The sequence below is a fragment of the Antechinus flavipes genome, chromosome 5 (genome assembly GCF_016432865.1).
Source record: "Antechinus flavipes isolate AdamAnt ecotype Samford, QLD, Australia chromosome 5, AdamAnt_v2, whole genome shotgun sequence".
Taxonomy (NCBI): domain Eukaryota; kingdom Metazoa; phylum Chordata; class Mammalia; order Dasyuromorphia; family Dasyuridae; genus Antechinus; species Antechinus flavipes.
Window position 1 is genome coordinate 271,091,295 of NC_067402.1, and position 15,786 is coordinate 271,107,080.

A 15,786-nucleotide genomic window follows, 5' to 3' on the forward strand; every position below is an offset into this window, starting at 1 on the left:
CACAGTAAGTAGATGTATACAGTGAATTCAGGGCTTCACTTCAGAACTTTCATACTTTTCACTTCATACTTTCTCCACTGTATGACTCAAATCTATGTTAAATTTAACACATCCAGGATTAAACCCATTACTTTTTTTTTTTTTTTTACTAGTCCCTCTCTTTTTTTCTAACATCCCCATTGTGATTGAAGTGATTTCTGGTCACTCAGTCTAACACTCCAGGAGTCTATCTTTCAGTCTTCTTTCACATTAGTTCCCTCCACTACTTTAAGCTACTGATATTCATCCCCTTGTTACTGTCACAAACTCTCTCATTTCTAGACTCCAGGAATTTTCACTAGCTGTGCTGTATATCTAGAATTCTCATCTATCTCATCGCTGCCTCCTGGTCTCCCTTACTTTCTTCAACTATTAGATAATATCTCACCATCCATAGGAGACCTTTTCCTAATTGCTATTACTTCTAGTGCCTTCTCTCTGTTGGTTATTTCTAATTTATCCTGTATTTTTCTCATTTACATATAGTTGTTTGCATGTTGGCCCCTGTAAGACTGTGAACTTTTTGAGGGATGAGACAGTTTTGCCTTTCTTTGAATGCCCAGTGTTTAACCTGCACTTGACAAATAGTTTGAGTTTAATAATTGCTTTTTGACTTGACATGATGGAATCATGTTGGCTCCTATGGATTGCCAAAATTCTCCTCAGAAGACATTTCTGTAACTGAGATTTCCTTCACTTCATTACAGATCTGGACCCTGGAAAAAAAGACTAACCAAGTAATGTACACATATCACTTAATTTGATGATAAGGATGATCTTATGGGAAAGATGCTGTAGTTGTAATAATTATTTCCAGTGTCTGGTGGAGGAACCTATCCAAGTTACACAGCTTCTAAGAGTCAAAAGCAGGGTATGAAATGATTCCTAAGTTTAAGGAGTTTGTAATTTCATCAGGGAAAGACCAATACACGTGAAATAATAAAAAACAACATTTAATTAAGAATAAAATTGAATGGTCTAGATTCTACATCAGTAGACCAGTCATTTCAACATTAGCTAGATGTCCCAGTGGAGAGAGTTTTGCAATTGGAGTTAGAAAAACCTGAGTTCAGAGGTAGCCTCAAACATTTACTATATCAATGACTTGGGGCAAGCAATGCAATCTCTTCCATTTCAATTTATACCTCAGCAAAATAATAGCCTCTATCTTACAAGGTTCTTGCAATGATACAAGAACATGATAGATGTAAATTGCCTTACCTACCTTAAAGCACTCTAGTAATGTTAGCTATCATTATTATTATTTCTGGAAAAGATGATCAATGAGGGGTCAAATAGTAGTCAGGGAGGGCTTCTTGGAACAGGTGGATCTTTCTACTTCCCTGAAAAGTATTCATGAAAAGGCCTTTTTTTAGAAATGTGGTTTTTTTTTGCTGGTTAACATTTAGAAAAAGCTGCAGATTATATGAGCTAATGAGATACAGCCAGGCGATTTGATCAGTCCATTAAAACTGCATCCCATGCTGGCATATGGCATAAAAGGAGTTTCAAGGAGACATGAATTACTATGGCAACCAGCTATAGCATTAAATAGTGATGCAATGAATAAATATTGTCAGGGGCTTGGATTCTGCTGGCAGGAAAACTTCAAGGCTGGGATGATAAAGTTAGACTGCTCCCAACACTTACTGTGATGTTGTAGGCTATATTTTGAATATTGTTCATCACCAGGTGAGTCATAATATTCACATGAGGTGAGAGGCTTTGTGGTATAGTGGCTAGAGAGGAAAGGATGGAATCAGTCATACATGGGTTCCAAGTCTATTTCTGCCCTAGCTATGTGACCTTTAGCAAAACAATGACATTATCAGTGCTCTAGGTACCTAAGATGCTAGTCTGCATTAATAAAATAAATTTCCTCATTTGGGAGTTTCATATGGAAGTGAAATCACAGTGTAGCCCCAGACTTATTTTTTAAGTTATCCTCTAAAGCCAGTTCACCCGCCTTGCTTGAGGAAGCAAGTCTAGTCTAGGATTGAAAAGCAGAGAATGTTGGATCTCCCATAATGATCTTGGATCTATGACTGGCTCCTACAACTTCAGGCCCTGGTAAGTTAAAGGAACATAGTGACCAAACCAAGTAAAAAAAAAAGAAAAAAACCCCAACAGTAATAAGGCTTGGTTCTTATGACAGAAGTCTCTCTTCTATCCATACTTAGGTGGGCAACATCAATGCTGTATATGAAAAACCATAAATTATTCTAGATTAGCAGCAAAAACATTCTTCCATATGGATATAACTTCCTCTAGGGGTAAAAACTATTTTTCTTTTTAAATTTCTATCTCCTAGAGACTAACATAGTGCTCAGAACTTACTAAGCACAACATAAATATTTGCTCATTGCTTGATGAAAAACAATTGGCTAGTTAGCAGGAATTTTGCATCAGTTTCCTACTGAATATCACACAGATGAAAATATCATTACATGTGAATTTGAAAACATATCAGAAAAGAAGACCTGAAGGTCATGGCCACACTGAGGCAAAATTAGTAAATGTCTGTGGCTAGATTTAAACACAGGAAGAAGAATCTTCCTGACTCCAGGCTCAGAACTCTATCTACTATGTCACCTTGCTACTCAATATCTTCTCTTAATATAACTAACAAAAGGCCAGATAGAGTAATGGAGGTTAGTGTGTAAGTTCCATAAAAATAGGTATTTTTTTTTAATTTTCCAGAACTTAATACAGTGCTTGGCACAAGGAAGATTAATAAATGTTTGCTGACTGTCTACTGATAGTACTCTGAATTTAGAATCAGGAAGATTCATTTGCCTTTTGTTTCCTAGACCAAGTACCTTAAGTTCCTTCAGATCCTTTTTGCCTTTATTTGTGTCCAGAATGCTTAGCATAGTGCCTGGAATTTAATAGATGTAAATTGGTTAATTGATGTATCTTCAATCCTGCTTCTGATTCTTGCCAATTCTATAGCTTTAGACAACATACTTAAATTCTAAATTTCTAACAATGTTTTAAAATAAATAGCCTGGGATTAGAACTAGTGGAGGTAGTTCTCACAGGGTCAGAATTGTAAAGTATTATTAATAGTCTCTTAATGGATCTCTTTTCTACTAGGACCTTTTAATAAATAAAATATATCTTATTTTAAATAAGTTAAGTCAAATAATAGCTTTATTTATATAAAATAATTCCCTGTATGAAATAGTCCTTTAGAGTGGGAATGATGTAATGGTAAAAGAAATATTGTTTCTGGAGACAGAGTATGTTGGTTTAAGGACTTCCTCTCATCTTTTACTCTTTGTGTTTTCTTGGACAAATTTCTTCCATGTACCTCCAGGCTTGAACTAGATGATCTCTAAATTAATAATCTTATCTTCCCTTTTCACAGATGTGAAAGCTAAGGCTCAGGAAAGTAAATGATACATCCAAGAATCTTACAGATAGTTATAGAACCAACCTCCCCAATTCCTAATCCATCAGAATAGGTATGTACTGCCTACATTATGTACAGTGTTCTATTGCCTGCATGGTATCTAAATGCAAGTGTACCCAAGGACCACTATACCCAGAGGTGGTATGGTAGAGACATGATAAAGGATTAGATTGTATGAAAAAATGGGTAGTTTCAGTGAGTTTCAAATCCACATAAATCACCAGTGTCACATATCAATCTCAGAAGCAAACTTGATCTTCAGCCGAGTAAACTTGGAAGATAGAGGAAGGGAAGAGAGAATCTTCTTGTTCTCTGCCCTGTGCAAAGCATAACTGGACTTTTTCCTTCAGTTCTAGAACCACACTTCAAGAATAAAGTTGATAAATTAAATTCAACCAAGAAAGTGACCAGGATTTTTGGAAGATTGGTGCCTGTACCACTGTCAAGGGGATTGATGGGATAAATTGAGGTTATTTAGCCTGGTGAGCGAGGACTCAGAAGGACGTTAGTTATCTTTAAGTCTTTTACAAGATTTTCATGTGGAGGAGAGATCACATTTGTTTTACTTGGGCCCCAGAATTAGGAACAGTGAGAAGAAGTTGGAAAGATTCAGATTTGGCTTACAAAAGGAGAGTCATTTAGAAGTAGCATCAGTTATCTTGGAGAAGGTGAGTTCCCCATCACTGGAAGAATTCAAATGAAAACCAGATGACCACTTGTCAAGGGAGTGAAATTGCTCTTCAGGATGTCCTCTGGATTAACTTCTAGTTTGGATATCCTATGATTCTTTGCCTTTTTCTTCATTTCTAAATGCATTTTATTCGTTTCTTTCAATATTGATAAGATTATTACTTTTCTCTTAGTAAGAAATGTATTTATTTCAATTTTCTTTGGCAAACTATACTTTTGATGACATTGTTTCAGGGCAATAGTTTCTAAACAATTTTATCTCAGGACTATGTTCCTACAAATTATTGTAGCCCTGCCCTGAAGTTTTCGTAGGTTATATCAATCTATGGATTAAAAATTAAAATATTTCCATATCATTATAAAGAGTTTTGCTCTTGTACCTAGACCACATTTTGAGAACCAATTGCTGTAGGGAATTCCCAGTAATAAACTTCCTTTGACCAATGCAGGTCATCAGCTATTTTTGTGTTAGAGTGTCCTGGAGTCCTGAAAGGTCAATACTTACAGCCAAGTTGTGTCAGAAACAAATCTTGAATCTACCTCTTTGTTTCTAAGGCTGGTTCAATATCCCCACTACATTACCTCTTGATAAATTGTTATCAGAACCAAAATGTGGAAGATGATAAGATTATTTTCTTCTGACTTCCTTGATTTAATTGAAATTGAGAAATAAAATACCAAATTTGTTTACTATATAATGATCTTTTTTAAAGGTGTAATAACATTTTTTTCAAGTTAGTGGATCCTTGACTGAAATCAATCAAGAGTGTATTATTATGACTATTAATATAAGTTGATATATAATGATAATATAAGTTGATAAACCAATTAGTATTTATGAGTTATCTATTATGTCTCAAGGACTTGGGACATAAAAATGAAATTCACTCAGAACTTACATACTACTAGAAGAGACAACCTATACAGATGTATAAAATTTAAATGCAAAGTAATTAGGAATTAGTACTTCGGGAGAGATCAAGAAAGTTTCCTGTAGAAGGAGATATATGAACTATTCTTATCATTCATTTTCAAAGAGGATCAATGACAATATAGGTGTTATATCTTGACTTGGATGTGAGTTGGAGGCAACTGAGGTAGAGAAATTAGCTTCACTCTCTCCTCAAGAGTCATCCAAATTCAGTGGCAAAGCAAACGTCAAGATGATTAGTGATGACCCAGAATGCAATGGATGGCCTTGGCCTTTCTAAGTTAGGGTCTTTCTGAGTTCTCAGTTTGTCGGCATCTTGAAGGAAGGAAAAGATTCTATGAGTAGAAAAGGGTTTATGGAAGAAGAGGAGAAAAGAGTAGGGGATGCAAGCCTGTCAAGTATACCTGGGGAAGAGATGGGAAAACAAAACCAAAACAGAACTAGTCCCTTCCCTAGAGGAGTTTAAATTTTTCTGGGGATACAACATGTACATATAAACAAAACAAAAACAAGGTATTCCTGGTAAGTATCTCAAATATACAAAAACACAACTTCAAAGCAGATTAATTTCTTTAATTCTCACCAAGTCATTAGGAGAATTATTCATGCTCCCAGTGTGGTGCCATACTTCTCTGCATGTATAAATGCAAGCAGAGAATGTAAGACAGATGAAAATATTGAGGTGAAAAAATCAACAATTAAAAATTTTCAAACTTTAGCTTCGCTTTCAATTAAACAACTGAGTAGTTGGACTGGTGTTGAGGTGGATGTTGGTTCATTTTCGATTCAAAGAGGTAATTCATTTTGATCTCCCAATTATTGGGAATGGCCTGTTGAAATTCTTTAGAAATTGTGTGTATTATTTTTAATAGTTTGTTATAAAAAAATCATGCCTCCCTTCAATGAAAACTAGGTACCATATGAAAGCAGACATGGTCTCTTTTTTCTGCAACATGAAAGTCCAAGGATCATAGGTTTCCTCTTTCCAGCACAAACAGAATGGATTAAATAAATGTCTTTTAATTCTAGGGTATGCTTTGTTACTGGTATATGGGGAAAGAGAAAAAATTGATTTTGAAAATATTTATCCCTTGAGCCACCATAAGACCTTCAAGGGAGCTACTCTATTGTCTGCTCTGTCTCACCTTCCTCATGTAAGTCCTTCCTGACCCTCTCTGAATTAGGAGGAAAGAGGAAAGTGGGAATATGGAGATGCATTTTCCTTTTGATCTGAGCTTTGATCAGCATATTTATAAGCAGGCAGGGAGCAGCTTCTGAGACATGCAGATTGGAGCATCTCTCCCATCGATGAGCGTTTTGTGCCAATATATCTAACAGGATGGCAAGGGAAAAAGGGGGAAAAAGTTACCGAAGGACCTTGGTTTTTATACATGGGTTAAATCAGACAACCAGTCAACAAGTAATTGGGTATCCATAGGCTACATAACTTTGAACAACACCTCATGCGTGTGCCACATCTCACAGCTCAGGCTTGCCAAGCAAAAGATTTAAGTGTAGTTAAGTACTTCGTACTCGTGAAAGGGGCTTTATTTATCCTTAATCCAGAATTGGCATTCAATCTTAGGTATCGAGGAGTCGTTCCTGGTGTGCCAGTCAAACAGGTAATGTGGCTATTTGCCCAAATACAGAGAGACAACACATCTGCCCTTTCTTCTGGGACTTGGGGTGAACAGTCTATTACCATGTTTGGATGTAGTTGTTTCCAAGGCAAACTGGAAGGCCACTCTGCTTGAAAGAATGATACTCAGTGTGGGCTTTGGATCAGGAGACATTGTCTATTTCTAATTGGATTTAGAGCTGATTTCTTTCTTTTCATTTTTTTCACCCCCAAAGAGCTCAAAATGCTTAGCCAACTTAGCTGTAATGGTTATTAGCTCTCAAAACTAGGATTGCATTTCTGCCAGGTCAGGTCAAGAATCCTAGGATGATCTTGTTGCCGTGATGTCTGAGCCGCCTTTGTATGGTATTTCCTTAGCTCAGTCTCCCCACTAACTCCTCTCTTCTCTTGCTCCCACAGCTGCAGACAGTAAATAGCCACCAGGGTGAAACAGAAAACCTTGGTTTGGATGTCTGAAGGTGGCTTCTAATTCTGTTCTTTTTTCATGAACTACTGTGTGACTTTGGGCAAGTCATTTAAATATTCAAAGCTTCTACTCCCTCATCTTTCAAATGAAGATGCCAAACCAGATGCTCTGAGGAACTTTCTAGTTCTGAAATTTTTATCTTGTAACTCTTGTTCCAGCCATACCTTTATAATAGTTGCCTTCTCTCTCCTTTCCTCTCTATTTAATTTGTTCCCCAATTGTTTGGACTAAACAATTTTGTAGAATGGTAGAATCTTGCAGCTGGAAAAGACATGAATGTAGAGGATATCTAACTCAACTTGGATCTCTACAATCCTTTTTTAAATCCTGTGACTACCTACGGAAAGGGAGGAAGGATAGATTGGAGAAAGGGTAAGGAAGAAAGGAAGGGAGAAAAACAAAAGAAAGAAGGAAATAAAAAAGGAAGGAAGGAAAGAAGAGAAGAAGGGATAAAAAAGTAAAAAGGAAGGGAGAAAAGAAGGGAGAAACAAGGAAAGATGGTGGGAAAGATAAAAAAACAAGGAAAAGAGATGAAAAGAAGGTAGAAAAAAGGAAAAGAATGGAAGTAAAGAAAGAAGATAAAAAGATTCAGAAACTAGAAGGAAGTAGCTATATTTCTATAATAAGGAGAAGTTCATACAGTTTTCATTTCCCTATCATACAAGAGGAATTGCCTAAAAGTAAGAAATGTTGAATGGTGATCATTGTTGATTTGATTCTCTCCCCCTCCCTCCCATATCTCCACTATTGGAGATTTAGCTCCTGAGAAGCACTGTTTTCTCCCCCTGAGGGACCATTGACTCCTACTGATTATTCTAGAGACTGTCCAAAAAGGATAAAACCTTCCTTTTTACTGAATTTTGTCTCCCGACCTTAAGCGAATGGGAGACTAGGACAAATTATCTTTGATGGACTGCTGGCAAGGTTGATTCCCACTAACATCAAACCTGCCATAATTTCTTTCTAATGTTCAAAATAATTCTCCAGAAGAAGAAAAAAAAGGCTCACCCCTCCCCCAAACCCCACCCCCACAAATCTCTTAGGTTCTCAAGAATCACATTGCAGAGAGATAAAATGTCAGCTACTTCCCTTGCTAGGCGTTCTGCCAGAAACCCCTGGGTCCTGGTTTTATTGCATGTTATATTTGTGAGATGTGGTCTGTGCATAATCTGAACCCACCAGCTGCAATCAGAACCTTGATTTAAATCAAAACACCTCGGATGGACTAAACTTCCCTGCATAGTGGGAGGCACAGAGAAAGGCAATAAAATGGAAGTCCTGGAGTGAGAAATGACTTGAATTTGAGAACCCCCTGTACATATGAAACTAGTGAGGACACAGGAAAATGACGTTCCCAAATAGAAGAAATTTACCTTCTGTGAGTCCACTAAATTACAGCAAAGTGACTTAAATAATGGGATATCGAGTAGGTACATAGGAAATGTGCAAGGGACACCTACTTTGTTGGAACAACAATCATGTTCAAAGTGACCATTTAGAGAAGTGGGCGGGTTCTGTTCCCAGGTGAAATCCATAGGGATAAATATACTCAACCTTGTAGGAAATGCAAATTTCTACAGCCTGGCTTTGCATAATCAAATATAATTATAGAAGCATAGGCTAATGGAAAGGATACTAAATTTGGGGTTGGGAAAAAACTTAGTTCAAGCCCCATTTTAGACATCTGCTGACTCTGTGACTCAGGAACAAGTCACTTCTCTAAAAAAAAAAAAGGTATTTTTCAGTTGTAAAGTAGACATAATTATATTACTAGTATCTATCTCATAGGATTGTTGTGAAGACCAATGCAAAAGAAGCACATTGAAAAACATTAAGTTCTATTTTCATGTCAGTCTCTTCTTCCTCCTTCTCCTTTTCTTCTTCTTCCTCCTCCTCCTCCTTCTCAAATAGATATGCTGATATGACGATGAAAGCAGAAGATTATGCCAGTAGCTTTAATCAGTCCATCAACTTCTCTGCTACCATGAGACTGACTGTGTAAATAGCCTATTAAATCACAAAGAGCCAAGATATTTGACCTGATGTCACAAACTCACCTTTCTCTTTTTATAGAACTTTGGACAGCGACAGCCAGGAAAAGTTGTATAGTTTTGAGGAATCTGATTTCACAAGTAGGTTTCCCTGTTGGTCTGTATTTATCTTCCTTCATGTTGAATGGTTCTCTGGTTCTCTGACAATTTCTTATATACTGCTTGGGCTGTGCTGCATAATGTCTGAGGTTTCAGGAATAGAGAACATTAATCCTGTGTTCCCCAGGCCACTATTCTTAGCTGTCCCTAAAAAGTTCTTTCATTTCTACTCTTCTCATCTAAGTCCCCTTAACTCATATAATCACTTTCCCTTCCCTTTATCTTCCATCTCATTCAATAATGAAATCTTCCATTTCAATAAGGCTTTGTGCCACCATTTTTTCCTCCCATGCATCTTTCTTCTATTCTGTTGCCAAAGTCTTTTCCTTTTATGATGAGCCTATTCAATAAACTCTAATGGCTTCCCCATATAAAGTCCTTTGGCTGTCCTTTAAAGTTGACCCATTCAAAACACTTTCTCATCCTACCTTTCTCATCTTTTTACATTTGCTTTCCTTTATTCACTCCATAATCCAGCTATTCTGGCTCCCAGGCAGTTCCCCATTCTTGACACTTGACCTCCAAACTCTTGACACTCATCATTCTATATATTTGAAGATTTCCCCCCATCACTCTGGTTTTTTTCATAACTTAGGTCAAACCCTACCTTTAAAAAAAAAAAAAAGCTTTTCTTACTCCTCACCCTTGAATGCCTTCTTGCTGAGATTACATTCAATCTATTCTATATATATTTAGTCGGGGAAGGCAGATGATACAGTAAAGAGAATACTGAACCTGGAATTAGGAAAACTCATTTTCATGAATTTAAATGGACATCTCAGACACTTATTAGCTGTGTGACCCTGGACAAGTCACTTACTCCTGTTTGCCTCAGATTCCTCATTATTAAAATAAGCTGGAGAAAGACATTGCAAACTATTCCAGTGTCTTTGTCAAGAAAATCCCAGATGTGCCCATGAACAATCAGATGTGACTGAAATGACTGAACAACAAAAATATATTTAGTAAATATAGAGTTAAATACTTCTTGCCTCTCAACTAGAATGTAAGCTGTTCTAGGGCAGGTACCCTATTTTTTTTTTTGCCTTATCCTCAGAACTTAACATTAATTAATTAATATTTGTCAACTAAATTGGTAGCACCCGCTGAGCCCTTGGAGTTTTCCAATGTACCTATCAGACATCATGAAATCTTGCTGTCTCTGGACCCCAAAAGAATATTTTACATGGGCAATATCATTTTAGCATATACTTTTTACTACCAATTCACATTAATTGAACACTGTAAGATAACATATAATGTTCTAGTTCTAATTATCAATGGTATTCAGACTTTGAGTTTTAAAAGTAGTAGAATATTTGGGAAATAGTTTGGGGTCTTTCAACTGAGATGTGCTATGGGGAGGACTTGGAATGAATCCCAAAGAGAGAATAAAAAATGATTAAAGGTTTCAGAAATAGGCCTATGAGGAAATGTTAAAAAGAACTGTGTTTATTTAGCCCAGGGATGAGAATCCTGGGATGAGGGAAAACTTAATCACAGTCTTTAAGGGGGGTAAAGGGATTTTATGTGAATACTATTAAACTCTTATTCTCTGGTCCCATGTAAGACATTTCAGTTCAATTCAAGGAATAACTTCTTAACTTTAGGAATGTGAGATTTCTGCCTTTTAAAATGTCAGTAAAATATTAGTTTTTTTTTTCTTCTGAAATTGTTGGAGAATTATTGCCCTGATTTAGAGGAAAGGAACATATTGCCTCTGAAGAATCTTTCTTGTTCTAAGGTGCAGTAAATGGTTGGTGTTGCTTTTATAATTTATTCTGGTAAGCAACTTGGGGGGGGGGGAGGATGAACTTTGTCCTTCAAGAAAAAATTCTGCAAACCGATGACCTATTTGGGGGTCATGGATCCTTCAAAGTGTCCCTTTAAATATGTCTTTTTTAATCCTATTTTCCCCAAACCCATTTTTTGTTAGTTGCTCAAGTAGTTTCCTCCAGTCCTTTGAGAAACTTCAAGAAGTCAGAAGCCCTAATTAAATTTCAACAAGGGATTGTCTGACCTCACTTCTTGACCTCCTCTCCATGCCATTTTATCCTGCATTGGTGCAGTGTTTTCACATAACCAATATGTAAGATCAGAGGAGAAAAAAGATCTCTGTGATAGTTATTAATATGCCTCTCCTTTGAAAGGTAGATTTCTAAAGGGTTTTTTGTTTTGTTTTATTTTTTTAGATTAGATTCCCCCCCCCAATGACTACTTGTAATCTAGAAACAAAATATTTGCAATGCTCTTTTCCCAAAGGAGATTTTAATCATACCTTGTCTTGCCACTGACATCAAAAGGAGCAAAGTTTATAACACTTTAGAAATAGGAACCTAGGAATATTATGTAGGAACACATATATTGTATATGCATTTACATATGTACATATACACATGCATAAATGTATATACATATATGCTGTGTTATATATTATAGAGATAATGAACCAAAATATTATATATTATTAAAGATTATATTAATGAAATCATATATATGACAATGATGAAGTCATTTAATGTCTAGATCTTCATTACTTCATCTGTAAAATTTGAGGGATCAGACAGGATGCCTTCTAAGGTCTGTTTCAGTTCTAAATCTATTCCTAAATTCAATTAAGATGGGAAATACACTTATTCTCACTAGACCTCACTTTCCTTATCTATAAAATGGGCAAATCACTTAATTTCACTAAACTTCAGTTTCCCTGTCTGTAGAGTGAGGGATAAGACTAGATAACTTCCAGGACCCTTTCACTCATAGATCAATAGTTCTACTATCCTAAATAAAGTTTGGAGAAATAGGATGCTAGGAAATATCCTGATCTTTCAGGCTCCTCCCACCCCTTTTCTTTAGCAAAATATGAACGATCTATTTGTCTCAAAGCAACAACTCATTTGCTCCTAATTACAGAAAATGAGCTCTTAAACACAAACACACACACATCACAAACAACACACAGTGCTATTTCTGTGTATATTATTTTAATTACCAAAGAGCCAATGCCTCTATTTCGGAAGGCAGGCAGAATATTTAAACCCCTAAATTGTCTTGACTACATTCAAAGAGTCACTGGGCTGTAAAATACTCTCTTTTCAAATCCTCTTGTTTTAGACTATTAGCTAGAGCAGAGATCCATAATGATTTGCCCTTTTTTCTGATACCAAGCAAAAAGAAGCATTTCATTATCAGTCTAGTGTGAGGAGCAGAAAAGAAAATCACCTTTTCATCAGTCTTGTGACAAATATTCTATTTGATTTTTTTTTTCGTACTTCTTTCCAATCTCAGGCAAAAGCCTACTTTTATTGAAAAAAAAATGGTTTGTCATCTTTTCTTCCTGGAATAATTACATGCATGCATTTTTTGTTGTTGTTCTAAGATGACATATCATGTTCACAGCAAAAATTTGATATGGAAGTCAAGAACATAGCCTGAGTTTTCAAGTTAGACAAAAATTGAAGCAGGTCCCTTATGATTTCTCTTGCTTCCTGTAAAATGGCACCCAAGAAGATTACTGGTGTCACTGGAGTGAATGTGCTAGAAATTCATGTACTCCTATGCAATGGAATCTTGTTCTGGTTCCATCCTAGATAAGACACAGCTATTTATAGTTACAGAATATTGCATCTCATAGCACTTTGGAGTTGCAAGCATAAATCTCTTAGAATCTCAATCTGAGCATGTTTAATATCTCCATTTTACAGATGAGGAGACTAAAAATTAAAGTGGAGAATAAGTCAATTGCAAATATTGTTATCCCTATTTTTTGAGAAAGCTGAGGGTCAGAATAACTTGCAAATATTATTATATGCTATTTTATATAGAAAGGCATTGAGGCTCAGAAAAGTTAATTAACTCTCCATATTTTTGTTTGAATTTTATGAACTAAGGAAATGTGACTCAGTGAATTTAGTTAAATGACTTACAAGTATTTTTAGACTTATTTTCACATGAGGAAAATATGAATCAGAGAGACTGAAGGCAATCATATCACTGAGACAGAAAATGATAAGAGTAGGGATGAAGTGGGGAGAGAGTTCACATAGATTGACTTATTCTCCACAATCTAATCTGAATGGTCTGGAAATTCCAAGAACTGAAGCATTTTAGAATTGGAAGAAACTTTAGAGGCTATCTCCTCCAACTTTCACATCTTAGAGATGAGGGATAAATTGCTTGAAGTCATACAGGTACTAATTACAGAGCTGTAATTTGTACCTAGTTCAAATTGAACCTATGACTAATTCTAGTGCCTGTTTCACTGGATTAGAATGGATGATTTTCTTTGGCTTTCTTGTTATAGATCTGAAAAGACTTGAGCGACTGACTACTCATTTTATCTCTTGGGAATAATGGAGAGGATATGACTTAATACTGTGTAACCTTTTTGAAATATAAATATAAAATAAAAATTAATTAGCCAATTAAAAATGAAAACAGCCATTTTTCTTCTCTTTTGTTATTGTTAAGTTGTTTTCAGTCATGCCCAACTCTTCATGATCTCCTTTGGGGTCCTCCTGTCAAAGATATTCAAGTAGTTTGCCCTTTTTTTTCTCCAATTCATTTTATACCTGAGGAAATTGAGGCAAGCAGAGTTAAGCGACTAATCACAAGTATTTATGTAACATCTAAAAACTCGCAAGCATTTTACCAATATTTTTATCACAACCACCTTGGGAGATTAATGCTATTATTATTCTCATTTTACAAATGAGGAAATTAAGGTAGAGAGAGATTAAATGACTTGTTCAGGTTCATAAATCTAGTGTGTGTCTGAGACAGTATTTGAATTTGGGTCTTCGTTATTCTTAGCTGCATCATATATTCTTCAAATGGAAAAATGCTTCAAATTACATGTAACATATATTGGATTATTTGCCATATAGGGGAAGGGATGGGGGGAAGAGAGGGAAAAATTTGAGATGCAAGATTTTGCAAGGGTGAATGTTGAAAATTATTTATGTTTTGAAAACAAAAAGCTTTAACAATAAAAAAGTAAAAAACAAAAGAAAAATGCTTCAGGTTCCTAAAAGTAATATTAAAATGAACTCAGGACTTAAGATAAACAAGTAGAGAAGATAATGACAATAACTTTCTTCTTTTTTAAAAACCATATTAGCAGAAAAAGTGTCAAAAGAGAGATAAGATCTTTTCTTGGGGTGGATGAAATGATGACAAAGAGAAGATTGTGTTGCCCAGTCTTGATTTCTTGGTTTCTGTTTTCTCTGCAAAGGCCAATGACTTTTACACTTGGAAATGATGAATGATGATACCCAAGAAAAGTAATGAAATAAAAAGCCAGCACCCAACTGTCTTAGAGGAATTCAAGTGCCCCAGGCCCAAATGAACTTTATTTTCTGGGCCTGAAAGAACTGGAAGATACAGTTGCTGAGCCATCAGATCTGAGAACTCAAAGATCAGGAGGACTCTTTTGGGGAAGGAGAAAGCCCGCAGGTATGGAACATCTTAATTATTTTCAGACTTTTTCAATATATAGATCAGTTTTGTTGATTTTTTACCCTTTTCTTCTTTTTCATTATCAAAATCATATGTGGAATGGCTCTCGGGGAGGGAGAAATTTTTATGATGTAAAACCAAAATATTTTAATAGAAAAAAATTTTTTAAAGAAATACTATGGGAAATGGTAATTATTCTGACGAACCAGAGAAGAGTGTCATTGTGTTCAAAAAAAAAAAAGGAAAGAAAACAATGCAAACCACAAGTTTGAGTTTGATTCTTGGGAAAAATTCTATACTAGCTCATTAAGATGATGGTTGATGAACATATAGAAAGGAAGTCATGACTGAAAAAAAAATCAAAATGACTTCACCCAAAGCAAGTCACACCAGACTAACCTCATTCTCATTTTGGATAGGATTTCAATCGATGGAGAAATGATGAGGATAGACTTTACCTTGACTTTAGCCAAATTTTTGATCTAATCCATACTAAACTTTACTGACTTCCTATTACCTCCAATGATCAAAGGTAAATTTTTGTTTAGTTTATAAATTCCCTCCTAACCTGACCTAGACCTATCTTTTTTAGTCTTACCCAGCTCCATGACATTTTTGACCCACTGACATTTCCCCTTTTGCTTTCCTCAACTCCTGGCTTCCTTCAAGTTTCAACTTCTAATCCTGTTTTCTACAAGAAGCCTTTCCTAGCTAATGAACTTAATGTTTTTTTCTCCAATATTATCTACAATGTGATATGTGTGTATGTATAATGTATAGATATGTATGAGTATGTATATACATATTTGCATGTCTGCAAGTATAGGCATATAAATCATATAGTAATTATACTATATTATACATAATATGTATTTATTATAACATTATATTATGTGTTATATAAGGACATATAAAACAACATATAATCATATAAATATAGAATAATATTGATTATAAAATAATATATCAAATGCACAAACATTAATTGTATAAATATAT

At 35.4% G+C, this 15,786-nt stretch overlaps 1 long non-coding RNA gene across 2 annotated transcripts in view; it reads left to right on the plus strand.

The window, feature by feature from the left end:
- LOC127564646 (uncharacterized) overlaps positions 1-15,786 on the plus strand; it is a 203,498-nt gene that overhangs the window by 16,956 nt on the left and 170,756 nt on the right. For both annotated transcript variants that reach the window (XR_007954324.1, XR_007954325.1), the window contains exon 2: positions 14,564-14,784. This is a non-coding gene — a long non-coding RNA (uncharacterized LOC127564646). The remainder of the gene's footprint in view (positions 1-14,563; positions 14,785-15,786) is intronic.